Raw genomic sequence first — 26,228 nt, 5'->3', positions numbered from 1 at the left:
GTGGTTACACTCTGGTGTAGAGTCCGGCTAAGCTCACTTGGGAAGTACAAGTGCCACAGTTCCTTTCCCGGGCACCATTAAGAGATAAAATTCGTAGCATGTGGGTACTGCTTTCCTCCTAAGCTGTGCATTCGCAGCCAGCCTGAAGGTGTTCATTTTGTGGATAGAGTCTCTTGGAGATGCCGGCTAAGCTCCCTTGGGAAGTACAAGTGCCAGACTTCCTTTCCGGGCACCATCAAGAGATCAAATTCGTAGCATTCGGGTAAAGCTTTCCTCTTAAGCTGTGCATTCGCAGCCACTCTGAAGGTGTTATTTTGTGGATAGGGTCTCGTGAAGATGCCGGCTAAGCTCACTTGGGAAGTACAAGTGCCAGAGTTCCTTTCCGGGGCACCATCAAGTGATCAAATTCGTAGCATGCGGGTAAAGCTTTCCTCCTAAGCTGTGCATTCGCAGCCAGCTTCAAGTTGTTGTTTTGTGGTTACACTCTGGTGTAGAGTCCGGCTAAGCTCACTTGGGAAGTACAAGTGCCACAGTTCCTTTCCGGGGCACCATCAAGAGATCAAATTCGTAGCATGCGGGTAAAGCTTTCCTCCTAAGCTGTGCATTCGCAGCCAGCTTCAAGTTGTTGTTTTGTGGTTACACTCTGGTGTAGAGTCCGGCTAAGCTCACTTGGGAAGTACAAGTGCCAGAGTTCCTTTCCCGGGCACCATGAAGTGATCAAATTCGTAGCATGCGGGTACTGCTTTCCTCCTAAGCTGTGCATTCACAGCCAGGCTGAAGGTGTTCATTTTGTGGATAGAGTCTCGTGGAGATGCCGGCTAAGCTCAGTTGGGAAGTACAAGTCCCAGAGTTCCTTTCCGGGCACCATCAAGAGATCAAATTCGTAGCATGCGGGTAAAGCTTTCCTCCTAAGCTGTGCATTCGCAGCCACCCTGAAGGTGTTCATTTTCTGGACAGAGTCTCTTGGGGTTGTCGGCTAAGCTCACTTGGGAAGTACAAGTGCCAGAGTTCCTTTCTGGGCACCATCAAGTGATCAAATTCGTAGCATGCGGGTAAAGCTCTCCTCCTAAGCTGTGCATTCGCAGCCAGCTTCAGGTTGTTGTTTTGTGGTTACACTCTGGTGTAGAGTCCGGCTAAGCTCACTTGGGAAGTACAAGTGCCAGAGTTCCTTTCCCGGGCACCATCAAGAGATCAAATTCGTAGCATGCGGGTACTGCTTTCCTCCTCAGCTGTGCATTAACAGCCAGCTTGAAGGTGTTCATTTTGTGGATAGAGTCTCGTGAAGATGCCGGCTAAGCTCACTTGGGAAGTACAAGTGCCAGAGTTCCTTTCCGGGGCACCATCAAGTGATCAAATTCGTAGCATGCGGGTAAAGCTTTCCTCCGCAGCTGTGCGTTCGCAGCCAGATTCAAGTTGTTGTTTTCTGGTTACACTCTGGTGGAGAGTCCGGCTAAGCTCACTTGAGAAGTCCAAGTGCCAGAGTTCCTTTCCGGGGCACCATGAAGAGATCAAATTCGTAGCATGCGGGTACCGCTTTCCTCCTAAGCTGTGCATTCGCAGCCAGGCTGAAGGTGTTCATTTTGTGTATAGAGTCTCGTGGAGATGCCGGCTAAGCTCACTTGGGAAGTACAAGTGCCAGAGTTCCTTTCCGGGGCACCATCAAGAGATGAAATTCGTAGCATGCGGGTGAAGCTTTCCTCCTAAGCTGTGCATTCGCAGCCAGCTTCAAGGTGTTGGTTTGTGGTAATACTCTCGTGGAGATGCCGACTAAGCTCACTTGAGAAGTACAACTGACAGGGTTCCTTTCCGGGGCACCATCAAGAGATCAAATTCGTAGCATGCGGGTAAAGGTTTCCTCCCACGCTGTGCATTCGCAACCAGGTTCACGGGGTTCCTTTTGTGGTTGGCCACTCGAGGAGATGCCGGCTAAGCTCACTTGAGAAGTACAAGTGCCAGAGTTCCTTTCCTGGGACACCATGAAGAGATCAAATTCGTAGCATGCGGGTAAAGCTTTCCTCCTAAGCTGTGCATTCGCAGCCAGCTTCAAGTTGTTGTTTTGTGGTTACAGTCTGGTGGAGAGTAAGGCTTTTCTCACTTAAGAAGTCCAAGTGCCAGAGTTCCTTTCCGGGGCACCATCAAGAGATCAAATTCGTAGCATGCGGGTACTGCTTTCCTCCTAAGCTGTGCATTCGCAGCCAGCTTGAAGGTGTTAATTTTGTGGATAGAGTCTCGTGAAGATGCCGGCTAAGCTCACTTGGGAAGTACAAGTGCCAGAGTTCCTTTCCGGGGCACCATCAAGTGATCAAATTCGTAGCATGCGGGTAAAGCTTTCCTCCTAAGCTGTGCATTCGCAGCCAGCTTCAAGTTGTTGTTTTGTGGTTACACTCTGGTGTAGAGTCCGGCTAAGCTCACTTGGGAAGTACAAGTGCCAGAGTTCCTTTCCCGGGCACCATCAAAAGATCAAATTCGTAGCATGCGGGTACTGCTTTCCACGTAAGCTGTGCATTCGCAGCCAACCTGAAGGTGTTCATTTTGTGGATAGAGTCTCTTGGAGATGTCGGCTAAGCTCACTTGGGAAGTACAAGTGCCAGAGTTCCTTTCCGGGCACCATCAAGAGATCAAATTCGTAGCATGCGGGTACAGCTTTCCTCCTAAGCTGTGCATTTGCAGCCACCCTGAAGGTGTTCATTTTGTGGATAGAGTCTCTTGTGGTGGCCGGCTAAGCTCACTTGGGTAGTACAAGTGCCAGAGTTCCTTTCCGGGGCACCATCAAGGGATCAAATTCGTAGCATGCGGGTACTGCTTTCCTCCTATGCTGTGCATTCGCAGCCAGCTTGAAGGTGTTCATTTTGTGGATAGAGTATCCTGAACATGCCGGCTAAGCTCACATGGGAAGTACAAGTGCCAGAGTTCCTTTCCGGGGCACCATCAAGTGATCAAATTCGTTGCATGCGGGTAAAGCTTTCCTCCTAAGCTGTGCATTCGAAGCCAGCTTCAAGTTGTTGTTTTTTGGTTACACTCTGGTGTAGAGTCCGGCTAAGCTCACTTGGGAAGTACAAGTGCCAGAGTTCCTTTCCCGGGCACCATGAAGCGATAAAATTCGTAGCATTCGGGTACTGCTTTCCTCCTAAGCTGTGCATTCACAGCCAGCCTGAAGGTGTTCATTTTGTGGATAGAGTCTCGTGGAGATGCCGGCTAAGCTCACTTGGGAAGTACAAGGGCCAGAGTTCCTTTCCGGGGCACCATCAAGAGATCAAATTCGTAGCATGCGGTTAAAGCTTTCCTCTTAAGCTGTGCATTCGCAGCCACCCTGAAGGTGTTCATTTTGTGGATAGAGTCTCTTGGGGTTGCCGGCTAAGCTCACTTGGGAAGTACAAGTGCCAGAGTTCCTTTCTGGGGAACCATCAAGTGATCAAATTCGTACCATGCGGGTATTGCTTTCCTCCTAAGCTGTGCATTCGCAGCCAGCTTGAAGGTGTCCATTTTGTGGATAGAGTCTCGTTAAGATGCCGGCTAAGCTCACTTGGGAAGTACAAGTGCCAGAGTTCCTTTCCGGGGAACCACCAAGAGATCAAATTCGTAGCATGCGGGTAAAGCTTTCCTCCTAAGCTGTGCATTCGCAGCCAGCTTCAAGTTGTTGTTTTGTGGTTACACTCTGGTGTAGAGTCCGGCTAAGCTCACTTGGGAAGTACAAGTGCCAGAGTTCCTTTCCCGGGCACCATGAAGAGATCAAATTCGTAGCATGCGGGTACTGCCTTCCTCCTAAGCTGTGCATTCGCAGGCAGCCTGAAGGTGTTCATTTTGTGGATAGAGTCTTGTGGAGATGCCGGCTAAGCTCACTTGGGAAGTACAAGTCCCAGAGTTCCTTTACGGGCACCATCAAGAGATCAAATTCGTAGCATGCGGGTAAAGCTTTCCTCCTAAGCTGTGCATTCGCAGCCACCCTGAAGGTGTTCATTTTGTGGACAGAGTCTCTTGGGGTTGCCGGCTAAGCTCACTTGGGAAGTACAAGTGCCAGAGTTCCTTTCTGGGCACCATCAAGTGATCAAATTCGTAGCATGCGGGTAAAGCTTTCCTCCTAAGCTGTGCATTCGCAGCCAGCTTCAAGTTGTTGTTTTGTGGTTACACTCTGTTGTAGAGTCCGGCTAAGCTCACTTGGGAAGTACAAGTGCCAGAGTTCCTTTCCCGGGCACCATTAAGAGATAAAATTCGTAGCATGCGGGTACTGCTTTCCTCCTAAGCTGTGCATTCGCAGCCAGCTTCAAGGTGTTGCTTTTGTGGTAATACTCTCGTGGAGATGCCGACTAAGCTCACTTGAGAAGTACAAGTGCCAGAGTTCCTTTCCGGGGCACCATCAAGAGATCAAATTCGTAGCATGCGGGTAAAGGTATTTCCTCCCACGCTGTGCATTCGCAGCCAGGTTCACGGTGTTTCTTTTGTGGTTGGACACTCGAGGAGATGCCGGCTAAGCTCACTTGAGAAGTACAAGTGCCAGAGTTCCTTTCCTGGGACACCATGAAGAGATCAAATTCGTAGCATGCGGGTAAAGCTTTCCTCCTAAGCTGTGCATTCACACCCAGCTTCAAGTTGTTGTTTTGTGGTTAAACTCTGGTGGAGAGTCAGGCTTTTCTCACTTGAGAAGTCCACGTGCCAGAGTTCCTTTCCGGGGCACCATCAAGAGATCAAATTCGTAGCATGCAGGTAAAGATTTCCTCCTAAGCTGTGCATTCGCAGCCAGCTTCAAGTTGTTGTTTTGTGGTTACACTCTGCTGGAGAGTCAGGCTTAGCTCACTTGAGAAGTCCAAGTGCCAGAGTTCCTTTCCGGGGCACCATCAAGAGATCAAATTCGTAGCATGCGGGTAAAGCTTTCCTCCTAAGCTGTGCATTCGCAGCCAGCTTCAAGTTGTTGTTTTGTGGTTACACTCTGGTGGAGAGTCAGGCTTATCTCACTTGAGAAGTCCCAGTGCCAGAGTTCCTTTCCGGGGCACCATGAAGAGATGAAATTCGTAGCATGCAGGTAAAGATTTCCTCCTAAGCTGTGCATTCGCAGCCAGATTCAAGGTGTTGCTTTTGTGGTTATACTCTCGTGGAGATGCCGACTAAGCTCACTTGAGAAGTACAACTACCAGAGTTCCTTTCCGGGGCACCATCAAGAGATCAAATTCGTAGCATGCGGGTACTGCTTTCCTCCTAAGCTGTGCATTCGCAGGAGCATGAAGGTGTTCATTTTGTGGATAGAGTCTCGTGGAGATGTCGGCTAAGCTCACTTGTGAAGTACAAGTGCCAGAGTTCCTTTCCGGGGCACCATCAAGAGATCAAATTCGTAGCATGCAGGTAAAGCTTTCCTCCTAAGCTGTGCATTCGCAGCCAGCTTCAAGTTGTTGTTTTGTGGTTACACTCTGTTTAGAGTCCGGCTAAGCTCACTTGGGAAGTACAAGTGCCAGAGTTCCTTTACCGGGCACCATCAAAAGATCAAATTCGTAGCATGCGGGTACTGCTTTCCTCCTAAGCTGTGCATTCGCAGCCAGCCTTAAGGTGTTCATTTTGTGGATAGAGTCTCTTGGAGATGCCGGCTAAGCTCACTTGGGAAGTACAAGTGCCAGAGTTCCTTTTCGGGCACCATCAAGAGATCAAATTCGTAGCATGCGGGTAAAGCTTTCCTCCTAAGCTGTGCATTAGCAGCCACCCTGAAGGTGTTATTTTGTGGATAGAGTCTCTTGGGGTGGCCGGCTAAGCTCACTTGGGTAGTACAAGTGCCAGAGTTGCTTTCCGGGGCAACATCAAGGGATCAAATTCGTAGCATGCGGGTACTGCTTTCCTCCTATGCTGTGCATTCGCAGCCAGCTTGAAGGCGTTCATTTTGTGGATAGAGTCTCGTGAACGTGCCGGCTAAGCTCACTTGGGAAGTACAAGTGCCAGAGTTCCTTTCCGGGGCACCATCAAGTGATCAAATACGTAGCATGCGGGTACTGCTTTCCTCTTAAGCTGTGCATTCGCAGCCACCCTGATGGTGTTCATTTTGTGAATAGAGTCTCTTGGGGTTGCCGGCTAAGCTCACTTGGGAAGTACAAGTGCCAGAGTTCCTTTCCCGGGCACCATCAAGGGATCAAATTCGTAGCATGCGGGTACTGCTTTCCTCCTAAGCTGTGCATTCGCAGCCAGCTTGAAGGTGTCCATTTTGTGGATAGAGTCTCGTGAAGATGCCGGCTAAGCTCTCTTGGGAAGTACAAGTGCCAGAGTTCCTTTCCGGGGCACCATCAAGTGATTAAATTCATACCATGCGGGTAAAGCTTTCCTCCTAAGCTGTGCATTTACAGCCAGCTTCAAGTTGTTGTTTTGTGGTTACACTCTGGTGTAGAGTCCGGCTAAGCTCACTTGGGAAGTACAAGTGCCAGAGTTCCTTTCCCGGGCACCATCAAGAGATCAATTTCGTAGCATGCGGGTACTGCTTTCCTCCTCAGCTGTGCATTAACAGCCAGCTTGAAGGTGTTCATTCTGTGGATAGAGTCCCGTGAAGATGCCGGCTAAGCTCACTTGGGAAGTACAAGTGCCAGAGTTCCTTTCCGGGGCACCATCAAGTGATCAAATTCGTAGCATGCGGGTACCGCTTTCCTCCTAAGCTGTGCATTCGCAGCCAGCCTGAAGGTGTTCATTTTGTGTATAGAGTCTCGTGGAGATGCCGGCTAAGCTCACTTGGGAAGTACAAGTGCCAGAGTTCCTTTCCGGGGCACCATCAAGAGATGAAATTCGTAGCATGCGGGTGAAGCTTTCCTCCTAAGCTGTGCATTCGCAGCCAGCTTCAAGGTGTTGGTTTGTGGTAATACTCTCGTGGAGATGCTGACTAAGCTCACTTGAGAAGTACAACTGACAGAGTTCCTTTCCGGGGCACCATCAAGAGATCAAATTCGTAGCATGCGGGTAAAGGTTTCCTCCCACGCTGTGCATTCGCAACCAGGTTCACGGTGTTCCTTTTGTGGTTGGCCACTCGAGGAGATGCCGGCTAAGCTCACTTGAGAAGTACAAGTGCCAGAGTTCCTTTCCTGGGACACCATGAAGAGATCAAATTCGTAGCATGCGGGTAAAGCTTTCCTCCTAAGCTGTGCATTCGCAGCCAGCTTCAAGTTGTTGTTTTGTGGTTACACTCTGGTGGAGAGTAAGGCTTTTCTCACTTAAGAAGTCCAAGTGCCAGAGTTCCTTTCCGGGGCACCATCAAGAGATCAAATTCGTAGCATGCGGGTACTGGTTTCCTCCTAAGCTGTGCATTCGCAGCCAGCTTGAAGGTGTCCATTTTGTGGATAGAGTCTCGTGAAGATGCCGGCTAAGCTCACTTGGGAAGTACAAGTGCCAGAGTTCCTTTCTGGGGCACAATCAAGTGATCAAATTCGTAGCATGCAGGTAAAGCTTTCCTCCTAAGCTGTGCATTCGCAGCCAGCTTCAAGTTGTTGTTTTGTGGTTACACTCTGGTGTAGAGTCCGGCTAAGCTCTCTTGGGAAGTACAAGTGCCAGAGTTCCTTTCCAGGGCACCATGAAGAGATCAAATTCGTAGCATGCGGGTACTGCTTCCCTCCTAAGCTGTGCATTCGCAGCCAGCTTGAAAGTGTTAATTTTGTGGATAGAGTCTCGTGAAGATGCCGGCTAAGCTCACTTGGGAAGTACAAGTGCCAGAGTTCCTTTCCGGGGCACCATCAAGTGATCAAATTCGTAGCATGCGGGTAAAGATTTCCTCCTAAGCTGTGCATTCGCAGCCAGCTTCAAGTTGTTGTTTTGTGGTTACACTCTGGTGTAGAGTCCGGCTAAGCTCACTTGGGAAGTACAAGTGCCAGAGTTCCTTTCCCGGGCACCATCAAAAGATCAAATTCGTAGCATGCGGGTACTGCTTTCCACGTAAGCTGTGCATTCGCAGCCAGCCTGAAGGTGTTCATTTTGTGGATAGAGTCTCTTGGAGATGCCGGCTAAGCTCACTTGGGAAGTACAAGTCCCAGAGTTCCTTTCCGGGCACCATCAAGAGATCAAATTCGTAGCATGCGGGTACAGCTTTCCTCCTAAGCTGTGCATTTGCAGCCACCCTGAAGGTGTTCATTTTGTGGATAGAGTCTCTTGGGGTGGCCGGCTAAGCTCACTTGGGTAGTACAAGTGCCAGAGTTCCTTTCCGGGGCACCATCAAGAGATCAAATTCGTAGCATGCGGGTAATGCTTTCCTCCTATGCTGTGCATTCGCAGCCAGCTTGAAGGTGTTCATTTTGTGGATAGAGTATCCTGAACATGCCGGCTAAGCTCACATGGGAAGTACAAGTGCCAGAGTTCCTTTCCGGGGCACCAAGAAGAGACCAAATTCGTAGCATGCGGTTAAAGCTTTCCTCTTAAGCTGTGCATTCGCAGCCACCCTGAAGGTGTTCATTTTGTGGATAGAGTCTCTTGGGGTTGCCGGCTAAGCTCACTTGGGAAGTACAAGTGCCAGAGTTCCTTTCTGGGGAACCATCAAGTGATGAAATTCGTACCATGCGGGTATTGATTTCCTCCTAAGCTGTGCATTCGCAGCAAGCTTGAAGGTGTCCATTTTGTGGATAGAGTCTCGTTAAGATGCCGGCTAAGCTCACTTGGGAAGTACAAGTGCCAGAGTTCCTTTCCGGGGCACCATCAAGAGATCAAATTCGTAGCATGCGGGTAAAGCTTTCCTCTTAAGCTGTGCATTCGCAGCCACCCTGAAGGTGTTATTTTGTGGATAGGGTCTCCTGGGGTGGCCGGCTAAGCTCACTTGGGTAGTATAAGTGCCAGAGTTCCTTTACGGGGCAACATCAAGGGATCAAATTCGTAGCATGCGGGTAAAGCTTTCCTCCTAAGCTGTGCATTCGCAGCCAGCTTCAAGTTGTTGTTTTGTGGTTACACTCTGGTGTAGAGTCCGGCTAAGCTCACTTGGGAAGTACAAGTGCCAGAGTTCCTTTCCCGGGCACCATGAAGAGATAAAATTCGTAGCATGCGGGTACTGCTTTCCTCCTAAGCGGTGCATTCACAGCCAGCCTGAAGGTGTTCATTTTGTGGATAGAATCTCTTGGAGATTCCGGCTAAGCTCACTTGGGAAGTACAAGTGCGAGACTTCCTTTCCGGGCACCATCAAGAGATCAAATTCGTAGCATGCGGGTAAAGCTTTCCTCCTAAGCTGTGCATTCGCAGCCACCCTGAAGGTGTTATTTTGCGGATAGAGTCTCCTGGGGTGGCCGGCTAAGCTCACTTGGGTAGTACAAGTGCCAGAGTTCCTTTACGGGGCAACATCAAGGGATCAAATTCGTAGCATGCGGGGACTGCTTTCCTCCTATGCTGTGCATTCGCAGCCAGCTTGAAGGTGTTCATTTTGTGGATAGAGTCTCGTGAACATGCCGGCTAAGTTCACTTGGGAAGTATAAGTGCCAGAGTTCCTTTCCGGGGCACCATCAAGTGATCAAATTCGTAGCATGCGGGTAAAGCTTTCCTCCTAAGCTGTGCATTCGCAGCCAGCTTCAAGTTGTTGTTTTGTGGTTACACTCTGGTGTAGAGTCCGGCTAAGCTCACTTGGGAAGTACAAGTGCCAGAGTTCCTTTCCGGGGCACCATGAGGAGATAAAATTCGTAGCATGCGGGTACTGCTTTCCTCCTAAGCTGTGCATTCACAGCCAGCCTGAAGGTATTCATTTTGTGGATAGAGTCTCGTGGAGATTCCGGCTAAGCTCACTTGGGAAGTACAAGTGCCAGAGTTCCTTTCCGGGCACCATCAAGAGATCAAATTCGTAGCATGCGGGTAAAGCTTTCCTCCTAAGCTGTGCATTCGCAGCCAGCTTCAATTTGTTGTTTTGTGGTTACACTCTGGTGTAGAGTCCGGCTAAGCTAACTTGGGAAGTACAAGTGCCAGAGTTCCTTTCCCGGGCACCATGAAGAGATAAAATTCGTAGCATGCGGGTACTGCTTTCCTCCTAAGCTGTGCATTCGCAGCCAGCCTGAAGGTGTTTATTTTGTGGATAGAGTCTCTTGGAGATGCCGGCTAAGCTCACTTGGGAAGTACAAGTTCCAGAGTTCCTTTCCGGGGCACCATCAAGAGATCAAATTCGTAGCATGCGGGTAAAGCTTTCCTCCTAAGCTGTGCATTCGCAGCCACCCTGAAGGTGTTCATTTTGTGGATAGTCTCTTGGGGTTGCCAGCTAAGCTCACTTGGGAAGTACAAGTGCCAGAGTTCCTTTCTGTGGCACCATCAAGTGATCATATTCGTACCATGCGGGTACTGCTTTCCTCCTAAGCTGTGCTTTCGCAGCCAGCTTGAAGGTGTCCATTTTGTGGATAGAGTCTCGTGAACATGCCGGCTAAGCTCACTTGGGAAGTACAAGTGCCAGAGTTCCTTTCCGGGGCACCATCAAGTGATCAAATTCATAGAATGCGGGTAAAGCTTTCCTCCTAAGCTGTGCATTCGCAGACAGCTTCAAGTTGTTGTTTTGTGGTTACACTCTGGTGTAGAGTCCGGCTAAGCTCACTTGGGAAGTACAAGTGCCAGAGTTCCTTTCCCGGGCACCATGAAGAGATCAAATTCGTAGCATGCGGGTACTGCTTTCCTCCTAAGCTGTGCATTCGCAGCCAGCCTTAAGGTGTTCATTTTGTGGATAGAGTCTCATGGAGATCCCGGCTAAGCTCACTTGGGAAGTACAAGTGCCAGAGTTCCTTTCCGGGCACCATCAAGTGATCAAATTCGTAGCATGAGGGTAAAGCTTTCCTCCTAAGCTGTGCATTCGCAGCCACCCTGAAGGTGTTCATTTTGTGGATAGAGTCTCTTGGGGTGGCCGGCTAAGCTCACTTGGGTAGTACAAGTGCCAGAGTTCCTTTCCGGGGCACCATCAAGGGATCAAATTCGTAGCATGCGGGTACCTCTTTCCTCCTATGCTGTGCATTCGCAGCCAGCTTGAAGGTGTTCATTTTGTGGATAGAGTCTCGAGAAGATGCCGGCTAAGCTCACTTGGCAAGTACAAGTGCCAGAGTTCCTTTCCGGGGCACCATCAAGTGATCAAATTCGTAGCATGCGGGTAAAGCTTTCCTCCGCAGCTGTGCATTCGCAGCCAGATTCAAGTTGTTGTTTTGTGGTTACACTCTGGTGGGGAGTCCGGCTAAGCTCACTTGAGAAGTCCAAGTGCCAGAGTTCCTGTCCGGGGCACCATGAAGAGATCAAATCCGTAGCATCCGGGTACCGCTTTCCTCCTAAGCTGTGCATTCGCAGCCAGCCTGAAGGTGTTCATTTTGTGTATAAAGTCTCGTGGAAATGCCGGCTAAGCTCACTTGGGAAGTACAAGTGCCAGAGTTCCTTTCCGGGGCACCATCAAGAGATGAAATTCGTAGCATGCGGGTAAAGCTTTCCTCCCACGCTGTGCATTCGCAGCCAGGTTCACGGTGTTTCTTTTGTGGTTGGACACTCGAGGAGATGCCGGCTAAGCTCACTTGAGAAGTACAAGTGCCAGAGTTCCTTTCCTGGGACACCATGAAGAGATCAAATTCGTAGCATGCGGGTAAAGCTTTCCTCCTAAGCTGTGCATTCGCACCCAGCTTCAAGTTGTTGTTTTGTGGTTACACTCTGGTGGAGAGTCAGGCTTTTCTCACTTGAGAAGTCCAAGTGCCAGAGTCCCTTTCCGGGGCACCATCAAGAGATCAAATTCGTAGCATGCTGGTAAAGTTTTCCTCCTAAGCTGTGCATTCGCAGCCAGCTTCAAGGTGTTGCTTTTATGGTTATACTCTCGTGGAAATGCCGACCAAGCTCAATTGAGAAGTACAACTGCCAGAGTTACTTTCCGGGGCAAAATCAAGAGATCAAATTCGTAGCATGCGGGTAAAGCTTTCCTCCTAAGCTGTGCATTCGCAGCCAGCTTCAAGGTGTTGCTTTTGTGTTTATACTCTCGTGGAGATGCTGACTAAGCTCACTTGAGAAGTACAAGTGCCAGAGTTCCTTTCCCGGGCACCATGAAGAGATCAAATTCGTAGCATGCGGGTACTGCTTTCCTCGTAAGCTGTGCATTCGCAGCCAGCTTGAAGGTGTCCATTTTGTGGATAGAGTCTCGTGAAGATGCCGGCTATGCTCACTTGGGAAGTACAAGTGCCAGAGTTCCTTTCTGGGGCACCATCTAGTCATCAAATTCGTAGCATATGGGTAAAGCTTTCCTCCTAATCTGTGCATTCGCAGCCAGCTTCAAGTTGTTGTTTTGTGGTTACACTCTGGTGTAGAGTCCGGCTAAGCTCACTTGGGAAGTACAAGTGCCAGAGTTCCTTTCCCGGGCACCATGAAGACATCAAATTCGTAGCATGCGGGTACTGCTTTCCTCCTATGCTGTGCATTCGCAGCCAGCTTGAAGGTGTTCATTTTGTGGATAGAGTCTCGTGAAGATGCCGGCTAAGCTCACTTAGGAAGTACAAGTGCCAGAGTTCCTTTCCGGGGCACCATCAAGTGATCAAATTCGTAGCATGCGGGTACTGCTTTCCTCTTAAGCTGTGCATTCGCAGCCATCCTGATGGTGTTCATTTTGTGAATAGAGTCTCTTGGGGTTGCAGGCTAAGCTCACTTGGGAAGTACAAGTGCCAGAGTTCCTTTCCCGGGCACCATGAAGAGATCAAATTCGTACCATGCGGGTACTGCTTATCTCCTATGCTGTGCATTCGCAGCCAGCTTGAAGGTGTTAATTTTGCGGATAGAGTCTCGTGAAGATGCCGGCTAAGCTCACTTGGGAAGTACAAGTGCCAGAGTTCCTTTCCGGGGCACCATCAAGTGATCAAATTCTTAGCATGCGGGTAAAGCTTTCCTCCTAAGCTGTGCATTCGCAGCTAGCTTCAAGTTGTTGTTTTGTGGTTACACTCTGGTTAGAGTCCGGCTAAGCTCACTTGGGAAGTACATGTGCCAGAGTTCCTTTACCGGGCACCATCAAAAGATCAAATTCGTAGCATGCGGGTACTGCTTTCCTCCTAAGCTGTGCATTTGCAGCCAGCCTTAAGGTGTTCATTTTGTGGATAGAGTCTCTTGGAGATGCCGGCTAAGCTCACTTGGGAAGTACAAGTGCCAGAGTTCCTTTCCGGGCACCATCAAGAGATCAAATTCGTAGCATGCGGGTAAAGCTTTCCTCCTAAGCTGTGCATTCGCAGCCACCCTGAAGGTGTTATTTTGTGGATAGAGTCTCTTGGGGTGGCCGGCTAAGCTCACTTGGGTAGTACAAGTGCCAGAGTTGCTTTCCGGGGCAACATCAAGGGATCAAATTCGTAGCATGCGGGTACTGCTTTCCTCCTATGCTGTGCATTCGCAGCCAGCCTTAAGGTGTTCATTTTGTGGATAGAGTCTCTTGGAGATGCCGGCTAAGCTCACTTGGGAAGTACAAGGGCCAGAGTTCCTTTCTGGGGCACCAGCAAGTCATCAAATTCGTAGCATGCGGGTAAATCTTTCCTCCTAAGCTGTGCATTCGCAGCCAGCTTCAAGTTGTTGTTTTGTGGTTACACTCTGGTGTAGAGTCCGGCTAAGCTCACTTGGGAAGTACAAGTGCCAGAGTTCATTTCCCGGGCACCATCAAGAGATCAAATTCGTAGCATGCGGGTAAAGCTTTCCTCCTAAGCTGTGCATTCGCAGCCACCCTGAAGGTGTTCATTTTGTGGTTAGAGTCTCTTGGTGTGGCCGGCTAAGCTCACGTGGGTAGTACAAGTGCCAGAGTTCCTTTCCGGGACACCATCAAGGGATCAAATTCGTAGCATGCGGGTACTGCTTCCCTCCTATGCTGTGCATTCGCAGCCAGCTTGAAGGTGTGCATTTTGTGGATAGAGTCTCGTGAAGATGCCGGCTAAGCTCACTTGGGAAGTACAAGTGCCAGAGTTCCTTTCTGGGCACCATCAAGTGATCAAATTCGTAGCATGCGGGTAAAGCTTTCCTCCTAAGCTGTGCATTCGCAGCCAGCTTCAAGGTGTTGCTTTTGTGGTTATACTCTCGTGGAGATGCCGACCAAGCTCACTTGAGAAGTACAAGTGCCAGAGTTCCTTTCCGGGGCACCATGAAGAGATCAAATTCATAGCATGCGGGTACTGATTTCCTCCTAAGCTGTGCATTCGCAGCCTGCTTGAAGGTGTCCATTTTGTGGATAGAGTCTCGTGTTGATGCCGGCTAAGCTCACTTGGGAAGTACAAGTGCCAGAGTTCCTTTCCGGGGCAACATCAAGTGATCAAATTCGTAGCATGCGGGTAAAGCTTTCCTCCTAAGCTGTTCATTCGCAGCCACCCTGAAGGTGTTCATTTTGTGGATAGAGTGTCTTGGGGTGGCCGGCTAAGCAAATTTGGGTAGTACAAGTGCCAGAGTTCCTTTCCGGGGCACCATCAAGGGATCAAATTCGTAGCATGCGGGTACTGTTTTCCTCCTATGCTGTGCATTCGCAGCCAGCTTGAAGGTGTTCATTTTGTGGATAGAGTCTAGTTGAGATGCCGGCTAAGCTCACTTGTGAAGTACAAGTGCCAGAGTTCCTTTCCGGGGCACCATCAAGTGATCAAATTCGTAGTATGCGGGTAAAGCTTTCCTCCTAAGCTGTGCATTCGCAGCCAGCTTCAAGTTGTTGTTTTGTGGTTACACTCTGGTGTAGAGTCCGGCTAAGCTCACTTGGGAAGTACAAGTGCCAGGGTTCCTTTCCGGGGCACCATCAAGAGATCAAATTCGTAGCATGCGGGTAAAGCTTTCCTCCTAAGCTGTGCATTCGCAGCCACCCTGAAGGTGTTCATTTTGTAGATAGAGTCTCTTGGCGCTGCCGGCTAAGCTCACTTGGGAAGTACAAGTGCCAGAGTTCCTTTCCGGGGCACCATCAAGAGATCAAATTCGTAGCATGCGGGTAAAGCTTTCCTCCTAAGCTGTGCATTCGCAGCCACCTTGAAGGTGTTCATTTTGTAGATAGAGTCTCTTGGGGCTGCCGGCTAAGCTCACTTGGGAAGTACAAGTGCCAGAGTTCCTTTCTGGGGCACCATCAAGTGATCAAATTCGTACCATGCGGGTACTGCTTTTCTCCTAAGCTGTGCATTCTCAGCCAGCTTGAAGGTGTCCATTTTGTGGATAGAGACTCGTGAAGATGCCGGCTAAGCTCACTTGGGTAGTACAAGTGCCAGAGTTCCTTTCCGGGGCACCATCAATAGGTCAAATTCGTAGCATGCGAGTACCGCTTTCCTCCTAAGCTGTGCATTAGCAGCCAGCTTCAAGGTGTTGCTTTTGTGGTTATACTCTCGTGGAGATGCCGACTAAGCTCACTTGAGAAGTACAAGTGCCAGAGTTCCTTTCCCGGGCACCATGAAGAGATCAAATTCGTAGCATGCGGGTACTGCTTTCCTCCTAAGCTGTGCATTCGCAGGAGCATGAAGGTGTTCATTTTGTGGATAGAGTCTCGTGGAGATGTCGGCTAAGCTCACTTGTGAAGTACAAGTGCCAGAGTTCCTTTTCGGGGCACCATCAAGAGATCAAATTCGTAGCATGCTGGTAAAGTTTTCCTCCTAAGCTGTGCTTTCGCAGCCAGCTTCAAGGTGTTGCTTTTGTGGTTATACTCTCGTGGAGATGCCGACTAAGCTCACTTGAGAAGTACAAGTGCCAGAGTTCCTTTCCCGGGCACCATGAAGAGATCAAATTCGTAGCATGCGGGTACTGCTATCCTCCTAAGCTGTGCATTCGCAGCCAGCTTGAAGGTGTCCATTTTGTGGATAGAGTCTCGTGAAGATGCCGGCTAAGCTCACTTGGGAAGTACAAGGGCCAGAGTTCCTTTCTGGGGCACCATCAAGTCATCAAATTCGTAGCATGCGGGTAAAGCTTTCCTCCTAAGCTGTGCATTCGCAGCCAGCTTCAAGTTGTTGTTTTGTGGTTACACTCTGGTGTAGAGTCCGGCTAAGCTCACTTGGGAAGTACAAGTGCCAGAGTTCATTTCCCGGGCACCATCAAGAGATCAAATTCGTAGCATGCGGGTACTTCTCTCCTCCTATGCTGTTCATTCGCAGCCAGCTTGAAGGTGTTAATTTTGTGGATAGAATCTCATGAAGATGCCGGCTAAGCTCACTTGGGAAGTACAAGTGCCAGAGTTCCTTTCCCGGGCACCATGAAGAGATCGAATTCAGACCACGCGGGTACTGCTTTCCTCCTATGCTGTGCATTCGCAGCCAGCTTGAAGGTGTTAATTTTGTGGATAGAGTCTCGTGAAGATGCCGGCTAAGCTCACTTTGGAAGTACAAGTGCCAGAGTTCCTTTCCGGGGCACCATCAAGTGATCAAATTCGTAGCATGCGGGTACTGCTTTCCTCCTAAGCTGTGCATTTGCAGCCAGCTTGAAGGTGTCCATTTTGTGGATAGAGTCTCGTGAAGATGCCTGCTAAGCTCACTTGGGAAGTACAAGTGCCAGAGTTCCTTTCCGGGGCACCATCAAGGGATCAAATTCGTAGAATGCGGGTAAAGCTTTCCTCCTAAGGTGTGCATTCGCAGCCAGCTTCAAGTTGTTGTTTTGTGGTTACACTCTGGTGTAGAGTCCGGCTAAGCTCACTTGGGAAGTACAAGTGCCAGAGTTCCTTTCCCGGGCACCATGGAGAGATCAAATTCGTAGCATGAGGGTAAAGCTTTCCTCCTAAGCTGTGCATTCGCAGCCACCCTGAAGGTGTTCATTTTGTGGATAGAGTCTCTTGGGGTGGCCGGCTAAGCTCACTTGGGTAGTACAAGTGCCAGAGTTCCTTTCCGGGGCACCATCAAGGGATCAAATTCGTAGCATGCGGGTACTGCTTTCCTCCTATTCTGTGCATTCGCAGCCAGCTTGAAGGTGTTCATTTTGTGGATAGAGTCTCGTGAAGATGCCGGCTAAGCTCACTTGGGAAGTACAAGTGCCAGAGTTCCTTTCCGGGCACCATCAAGAGATCAAATTCGTAGCATGAGGTTAAAGCTTTCCTCCTAAGCTGTGCATTCGCAGCCACCCTGAAGGTGTTCATTTTGTGGTTAGAGTCTCTTGGTGTGGCCGGCTAAGCTCACTTGGGAAGTACAAGTTCCAGAGTTCCTTTCCGGGCACCATCAAGGGATCAAATTCGTAGAATGCGGGTAAAGCTTTCCTCCTAAGGTGTGCATTCGCAGCCAGCTTCAAGTTGTTGTTTTGTGGTTACACTCTGGTGTAGAGTCCGGCTAAGCTCACTTGGGAAGTACAAGTGCCAGAGTTCCTTTCCCGGGCACCATCAAGAGATCAAATTCGTAGCATGCGGGTACTGCTTTCCTCCTTAGCTGTGCATTAACAGCCAGCTTGAAGGTGTTCATTATGTGGATAGAGTCTCGTCTAGATGCCGGCTAAGCTCACCTGGGAAGTACAAGTGCCAGAGTTCCTTTCCGGGGCACCATCAAGTGATCAAATTCGTAGCATGCGGGTAAAGCTTTCCTCCGAAGCTCTGCATTCGCAGCCAGATTCAAGTTGTTGTTTTGTGGTTACACTCTGGTGGAGAGTCCGGCTAAGCTCACTTGGGAAGTACAAGTGCCAGAGTTCCTTTCTGGGCACCATCAAGTGATCAAATTCGTAGCATGCGGGTAAAGCTTTCCTCCTAAGCTGTGCATTCGCAGCCAGCTTCAAGTTGTTGTTTTGTGGTTACACTCTGGTGTAGAGTCCGGCTAAGCTCACTTGGGAAGTACAAGTGCCAGAGTTCCTTTCCGGGGCACCATGAAGAGATCAAAGTCGTAGCATGCGGGTACCGCTTTCCTCCTAAGCTGTGCATTCGCAGCCAGCCTGAAGGTGTTCATTTTGTGATTAGAGTCTCGTGGAGATGCCGGCTAAGCTCACTTGGGAAGTACAAGTGCCAGAGTTCCTTTCCGGGGCACCATCAAGAGATGAAATTCGTAGCATGCGGGTGAAGCTTTCCTCCTAAGCTGTGCATTCGCAGCCAGCTTCAAGGTGTTGCTTTTGTGGTTATACTCTCGTGGAAATGCCGACTAAGCTCACTTGAGAAGTACAACTGCCAGAGTTCCTTTCCAGGGCACCATCAAGAGATCAAATTCGTAGCATGCGGGTAAAGGTTTCCTCCCACGCTGTGCATTCGCAGCCAGGTTCACGGTGTTCCTTTTGTGGTTGGACACTCGAGGAGATGCCGGATAAGCTCACTTGAGAAGTACAAGTGCCAGAGTTCCTTTTCTGGGACACCATGAAGAGATCAAATTCGTAGCATGCGGGTAAAGCTTTCCTCCTAAGCTGTGCATTCGCAGCCAGCTTCAAGTTTTTGTTTTGTGGTTACACTCCGGTGGAGCGTCAGGCTTAGCTCACTTGAGAAGTCCAAGTGCCAGAGTTCCTTTCCGGGGCACCATCAAGAGATCAAATTCGTAGCATGCAGGTAAAGATTTCCTCCTAAGCTGTTCATTCGCAGCCAGATTCAAGGTGTTGCTTTTGTGGTTATACTCTCGTGGAGATGCCGACTAAGCTCACTTGAGAAGTACAACTACCAGAGTTCCTTTCCGGGGCACCATCAAGAGATCAAATTCGTAGCATGCGGGTACTGCTTTCCTACTAAGCTGTGCATTCGCAGGAGTATGAAGGTGTTCATTTTGTGGATAGAGTCTCGTGGAGATGCCGGCTAAGCTCACTTGTGAAGTACAAGTGCCAGAGTTCCTTTCCGGGGCACCATCAAGAGATCAAATTCGTAGCATGCGGGTACTGCTTTCCTCCTAAGCTGTGCATTCGCAGCCAGCTTGAAGGTGTCCATTTTGTGGATAGCGTCTCGTGAAGATGCCGGCTAAGCTCACTTGGGAAGTACAAGTGCCAGAGTTCCTTTCCCGGGCACCATGAAGAGATCAAATTCGTAGCATGAGGGTAAAGCTTTCCTCCTAAGCTGTGCATTCGCAGCCACACTGAAGGTGTTCATTTTGTGGATAGAGTCTCTTGGGGTGGCCGGCTAAGCTCACTTGGGTAGTACAAGTGCCAGAGTTCCTTTCCAGGGCACCATCAAGGGATCAAATTCGTAGCATGCGGGTACTGCTTTCCTCCTATGCTGTGCATTCGCAGCCAGCTTGAAGGTGTTCATTTTGTGGATAGAGTCTCGTGAAGATGCCGGCTAAGCTCACTTGGGAAGTACAAGTGCCAGAGTTCCTTTCCGGTGCACCATCAAGGGATCAAATTCGTAGCATGCGGGTACTGCTTTCCTCCTAAGCTGTGCATTCGCAGCCAGCTTCAAGGTGTCCATTTTGTGGAGAGAGTCTCGTGAAGATGCCGGCTAAGCTCACTTGGGAAGTACAAGTGCCAGAGTTCCTTTCCGGGGCACCATCAAGTGATCAAATTCGTACCATGCGGGTAAAGCTTTCCTCCAAAGCTGTGCATTCGCAGGCAGCTTCAAGTTGTTGTTTTGTGGTTACACTCTGGTGTAGAGTCCGGCTTAGCTCACTTGGGAAGTACAAGTGCCAGAGTTCCTTTCCCGGGCACCATGAAGAGATCAAATTCGTAGCATGCGGGTACTGCTTTCCTCCTAAGCTGTGCATTCGCAGCCACCCTGAAGGTTTTTATTTTGTGGATAGAGTCTCTTGGGGTGGCCGGCTAAGCTCACTTGGGTAGTACAAGTGCCAGAGTTCCTTTCCGGGGCACCATCGAGGGATCAAATTCGTAGCATGCGGGTACTGCTTCCTCCTAATCTGTGCATTCGCAGGAGCATGAAGGTGTTCATTTTTTGGATAGAGTGTCGTGGAGATACCGGCTAAGCTCACTTGTGAAGCACAAGTGCCAGAGTTCCTTTCCGGGGCACCATCAAGAGATCAAATTCGTAGCATGCGGGTAAAGCTTTCCTCCTAAGCTGTGCATTCGCAGCCAGCTTCAAGGTGTTGTTTTTGTGGTTATACTCTCGTGGAGATGCCGACTAAGCTCACTTGAGAAGTACAAGTGCCAGAGTTCCTTTCCCGGGCACCATGAAGAGATCAAATTCGTAGCATGCGGGTACTGCTTTCCTCCTAAGCTGTGCATTCGCAGCCAGCTTGAACGTGTCCATTTTGTGGAGAGAGTCTCGTGAAGATGCCGGCTAAGCTCACTTGGGAAGTACAAGTGCCAGAGTTCTTTTCCGGGGCACCATTAAGTGATCAAATTCGTACCATGCGGGTAAAGCTTTCCTCCAAAGCTGTGCATTCGCAGGCAGCTTCAAGTTGTTGTTTTGTGGTTACACTCTGGTGTAGAGTCCGGCTAAGCTCACTTGGGAAGTACAAGTGCCAGAGTTCCTTTCCCGGGCACCATCAAGGGATCAAATTCATAGCATGCGGGTACTGCTTTCGTCCACAGCTGTGCATTAACAGCCAGCTTGAAGGTGTTCATTCTGTGGATAGAGCCTCGTGAAGATGCCGGCTAAGCTCACTTGAGAAGTCCAAGTGCCAGAGTTCCTTTCCGGGGCACCATGAAGAGATCAAATTCGTAGCATGCGGGTACCGCTTTCCTCCTAAGCTGTGCATTCGCAGCCAGCCTGAAGGTGTTCATTTTGTGTATAGAGTCTCGTGGAGATGCTGGCTAAGCTCACTTGGGAAGTACAAGTGCCAGAGTTCCTTTCCGGGGCACCATCAAGAGATGAAATTCGTAGCATGCGGGTACTGGTTTCCTCCTAAGCTGTGCATTCGCAGCCAGCTTGAAGGTGTCCATTTTGTGGATAGAGTCTCGTGAAGATGCCGGCTAAGCTCACTTGTGAAGCACAAGTGCCAGAGTTCCTTTCCGGGGCACCATCAAGAGATCAAATTCGTAGCATGCGGGTAAAGCTTTCCTCCTAAGCTGTGCATTCGCAGCCAGCTTCAAGGTGTTGCTTTTGTGGTTATACTCTCGTGGAGATGCCGACAAAGCTCACTTGAGAAGTACAAGTGCCAGAGTTCCTTTCCCGGGCACCATGAAGAGATCAAATTCGTAGCATGCGGGTACTGCTTTCCTCCTAAGCTGTGCATTCGCAGCCAGCTTGAAGGTGTCCATTTTGTGGATAGAGTCTCGTGAAGATGCCGGCTAAGCTCACTTGGGAAGTACAATTGCCAGAGTTCCTTTCTGGGGCACCATCAAGTGATCAAATTCGTAGCATGCAGGTAAAGCTTTCCTCCTAATCTGTGCATTCGCAGCCAACTTCAAGTTGTTGTTTTCTGGTTACACTCTGGTGTAGAGTCCGGCTTAGCTCACTTGGGAAGTACAAGTGCCAGAGTTCCTTTCCCGGGCACCATGAAGAGATCAAATTCGTACCATGCGGGTACTGCTTTCCTCCTATGCTGTGCATTCGCAGCCAGCTTGAAGGTGTTAATTTTGTGGATAGAGTCTCGTGAAGATGCCGGCTAAGCTCACTTGGGAAGTACAACTGACAGAGTTCCTTTCCGGGGCACCATCAAGAGATCAAATTCATAGCATGCGGGTAAAGCTTTCCTCCCACGCTTTGCATTCGCAGCCAGCCTGAAGGTGTTCATTTTGTGGATAGAGTCTCATGGAGATCCCGGCTAAGCTCACTTGGGAAGTACAAGTGCCAGAGTTCCTTTCCGGGCACGATCAAGTGATCAAATTCGTAGCATGACGGTAAAGCTTTCCTCCTAAGCTGTGCATTCGCAGCCACCCTGAAGGTGTTCATTTTGTGGATAGAGTCTCTTGGGGTCGCCGGCTAAGCTCACATGGGTAGTACAATTGCCAGCGTTCCTTTCCAGGGCACCATCAAGGGATCAAATTCGTAGCATGCGGGTACTACTTTCCTCCTATGCTGTGCATTCGCAGCCAGCTTGAAGGTGTTCATTTTGTGGATAGAGTCTCGTGAAGATGCCGGCTAAGCTCACATGGGTAGTACAAGTGCCAGAGTTCCTTTCCGGGGCACCATCAAGGGATCAAATTCGTAGCATGCGGGTACTGCTTTCCTCCTAAGCTGTGCATTCGCAGCCAGCTTGAAGGTGTTAATTTTGTGGATAGAGTCTCGTGAAGATGCCGGCTAAGCTCACTTGGGAAGTACAAGTGCCAGAGTTCCTTTCCGGGGCACCATCAAGTGATCAAATTCGTACCATGCGGGTAAAGCTTTCCTCCAAAGCTGTGCATTCGCAGGCAGCTTCAAGTTGTTGTTTTGTGGTTACACTCTGGTGTAGAGTCCGGCTAAGCTCACTTGGGAAGTACAAGTGCCAGAGTTCCTTTCCCGGGCACCATGAAGAGATCAAATTCGTAGCATGCTGGTACTGCTTTCCTCCTAAGCTGTGCATTCACAGCCAGCTTGAAGGTGTTAATTTTGTGGATAGAGTCTCGTGAAGATGCCGGCTAAGCTCACTTGGGAAGTACAAGTGCCAGAGTTCCTTTCCGGGGCACCATCAAGTGATCAAATTCGTACCATGCGGGTAAAGCTTTCCTCCTAAGCTGTGCATTCGCAGCCAGCTTCAAGTTGTTGTTTTGTGGTTACACTCTGGTGTAGAGTCCGGCTTAGCTCACTTGGGAAGTACAAGTGCCAGAGTTCCTTTCCCGGGCACCATGAAGAGATCAAATTCGTAGCATGCGGGTACTGCTTTCCTCCTAAGCTGTGCATTCGCAGCCACCCTGAAGGTTTTCATTTTGTGGATAGTGTCTCTTGGGGTGGCCGGCTAAGCTCACTTGGGTAGTACAAGTGCCAGAGTTCCTTTCCGGGGCACCATCAAGGGATCAAATTCGTAGCATGCGGGTACTGCTTCCTCCTAATCTGTGCATTCGCAGGAGCATGAAGGTGTTCATTTTGTGGATAGAGTGTCGTGGAGATACCGGCTAAGCTCACTTGTGAAGCACAAGTGCCAGAGTTCCTTTCCGGGGCACCATCAAGAGATCAAATTCGTAGCATGCGGGTAAATCTTTCCTCCTAAGCTGTGCATTCGCAGCCAGCTTCAAGGTGTTGTTTTTGTGGTTATACTCTCGTGGAGATGCCGACTAAGCTCACTTGAGAAGTACAAGTGCCAGAGTTCCTTTCCCGGGCACCATGAAGAGATCAAATTCGTAGCATGTGGGTACTGCTTTCCTCCTAAGCTGTGCATTCGCAGCCAGCTTGAAGGTGTCCATTTTGTGGATAGAGTCTCGTGAAGATGCCGGCTAAGCTCACTTGGGAAGTACAAGTGCCAGAGTTCCTTTCCGGGGCACCATCAAGGGATCAAATTCGTAGCATGCGGGTACTGCTTTCCCCCTAAGCTGTGCATTCGCAGCCAGCTTGAAGGTGTCCATTTTGTGGATAGAGTCTCGTGAAGATGCCGGCTAAGCTCACTTGTGAAGCACAAGTGCCAGAGTTCCTTTCCGGGGCACCATCAAGAGATCAAATTCGTAGCATGCGGGTAAAGCTTTCCTCCTAAGCTGTGCATTCGCAGCCAGCTTCAAGGTGTTGCTTTTGTGGTTATACTCTCGTGGAGATGCCGACAAAGCTCACTTGAGAAGTACAAGTGCCAGAGTTCCTTTCCCGGGCACCATGAAGAGATCAAATTCGTAGCATGCGGGTACTGCTTTCCTCCTAAGCTGTGCATTCGCAGCCAGCTTGAAGGTGTCCATTTTGTGGATAGAGTCTCGTGAAGATGCCGGCTAAGCTCACTTGGGAAGTACAATTGCCAGAGTTCCTTTCTGGGGCACCATCAAGTGATCAAATTCGTAGCATGCAGGTAAAGCTTTCCTCCTAATCTGTGCATTCGCAGCCAACTTCAAGTTGTTGTTTTCTGGTTACACTCTGGTGTAGAGTCCGGCTTAGCTCACTTGGGAAGTACAAGTGCCAGAGTTCCTTTCCCGGGCACCATGAAGAGATCAAATTCGTACCATGCGGGTACTGCTTTCCTCCTATGCTCTGCATTCGCAGCCAGCTTGAAGGTGTTAATTTTGTGGATAGAGCCTCGTGAAGATGCCGGCTAAGCTCACTTGGGAAGTACAACTGACAGAGTTTCTTTCCCGGGCACCATGAAGAGATCAAATTCGTAGCATGCGGGTACTGCTTTCCTCCTAAGCTGTGCATTCGCAGCCAGCTTGAAGGTGTCCATTTTGTGGATAGAGTCTCGTGAAGATGCCGGCTAAGCTCACTTGGGAAGTACAACTGACAGAGTTCCTTTCCGGGGCACCATCAAGAGATCAAATTCATAGCATGCGGGTAAAGCTTTCCTCCCACGCTTTGCATTCGCAGCCAGCCTGAAGGTGTTCATTTTGTGGATAGAGTCTCATGGAGATCCCGGCTAAGCTCACTTGGGAAGTACAAGTGCCAGAGTTCCTTTCCGGGCACGATCAAGTGATCAAATTCGTAGCATGACGGTAAAGCTTTCCTCCTAAGCTGTGCATTCGCAGCCACCCTGAAGGTGTTCATTTTGTGGATAGAGTCTCTTGGGGTGGCCGGCTAAGCTCACATGGGTAGTACAAGTGCCAGCGTTCCTTTCCAGGGCACCATCAAGGGATCATATTCGTAGCATGCGGGTACTACTTTCCTCCTATGCTGTGCATTCGCAGCCAGCTTGAAGGTGTTCATTTTGTGGATAGAGTCTCGTGAAGATGCCGGCTAAGCTCACATGGGTAGTACAAGTGCCAGAGTTCCTTTCCGGGGCACCATCAAGGGATCAAATTCGTAGCATGCGGGTACTGCTTTCCTCCTAAACTGTGCATTCGCAGCCAGCTTGAAGGTGTCCATTTTGTGGAGAGAGTCTCGTGAAGATGCCGGCTAAGCTCACTTGGGAAGTACAAGTGCCAGAGTTCCTTTCCGGGGCACCATCAAGTGATCAAATTCGTACCATGCGGGTAAAGCTTTCCTCCAAAGCTGTGCATTCGCAGGCAGCTTCAAGTTGTTGTTTTGTGGTTACACTCTGGTGTAGAGTCCGGCTAAGCTCACTTGGGAAGTACAAGTGCCAGAGTTCCTTTCCCGGGCACCATGAAGAGATCAAATTCGTAGCATGCTGGTACTGCTTTCCTCCTAAGATGTGCATTCACAGCCAGCTTGAAGGTGTTAATTTTGTGGATAGAGTCTCGTGAAGATGCCGGCTAAGCTCACTTGGGAAGTACAAGTGCCAGAGTTCCTTTCCGGGGCACCATCAAGTGATCAAATTCGTACCATGCGGGTAAAGCTTTCCTCCTAAGCTGTGCATTCGCAGCCAGCTTCAAGTTGTTGTTTTGTGGTTACACTCTGGTGTAGAGTCCGGCTTAGCTCACTTGGGAAGTACAAGTGCCAGAGTTCCTTTCCCGGGCACCATGAAGAGATCAAATTCGTAGCATGCGGGTACTGCTTTCCTCCTAAGCTGTGCATTCGCAGCCACCCTGAAGGTTTTCATTTTGTGGATAGTGTCTCTTGGGGTGGCCGGCTAAGCTCACTTGGGTAGTACAAGTGCCAGAGTTCCTTTCCGGGGCACCATCGAGGGATCAAATTCGTAGCATGCGGGTACTGCTTCCTCCTAATCTGTGCATTCGCAGGAGCATGAAGGTGTTCATTTTGTGGATAGAGTGTCGTGGAGATACCGGCTAAGCTCACTTGTGAAGCACAAGTGCCAGAGTTCCTTTCCGGGGCACCATCAAGAGATCAAATTCGTAGCATGCGGGTAAATCTTTCCTCCTAAGCTGTGCATTCGCAGCCAGCTTCAAGGTGTTGTTTTTGTGGTTATACTCTCGTGGAGATGCCGACTAAGCTCACTTGAGAAGTACAAGTGCCAGAGTTCCTTTCCCGGGCACCATGAAGAGATCAAATTCGTAGCATGTGGGTACTGCTTTCCTCCTAAGCTGTGCATTCGCAGCCAGCTTGAAGGTGTCCATTTTGTGGATAGAGTCTCGTGAAGATGCCGGCTAAGCTCACTTGGGAAGTACAAGTGCCAGAGTTCCTTTCCGGGGCACCATCAAGGGATCAAATTCGTAGCATGCGGGTACTGCTTTCCCCCTAAGCTGTGCATTCGCAGCCAGCTTGAAGGTGTCCATTTTGTGGAGAGAGTCTCGTGAAGATGCCGGCTAAGCTCACTTGGGAAGTACAAGTGCCAGAGTTCCTTTCCGGGGCACCATCAAGTGATCAAATTCGTACCATGCGGGTAAAGCTTTCCTCCAAAGCTGTGCATTCGCAGGCAGCTTCAAGTTGTTGTTTTGTGGTTACACTCTGGTGGAGAGTCCGGCTAAGCTCACTTGAGAAGTCCAAGTGCCAGAGTTCCTTTCCGGGGCACCATGAAGAGATCAAATTCGTAGCATGCGGGTACCGCTTTCCTCCTAAGCTGTGCATTCGCAGCCAGCCTGAAGGTGTTCATTTTGTGTATAGAGTCTCGTGGAGATGCCGGCTAAGCTCACTTCGGAAGTACAAGTGCCAGAGTTCCTTT

The sequence above is a fragment of the Kogia breviceps genome, chromosome 9 (genome assembly GCF_026419965.1).
Source record: "Kogia breviceps isolate mKogBre1 chromosome 9, mKogBre1 haplotype 1, whole genome shotgun sequence".
In the NCBI taxonomy this organism is placed as follows: Eukaryota; Metazoa; Chordata; class Mammalia; order Artiodactyla; family Physeteridae; genus Kogia; species Kogia breviceps.
Note: the sequence above shows the minus strand (reverse complement) of the source record.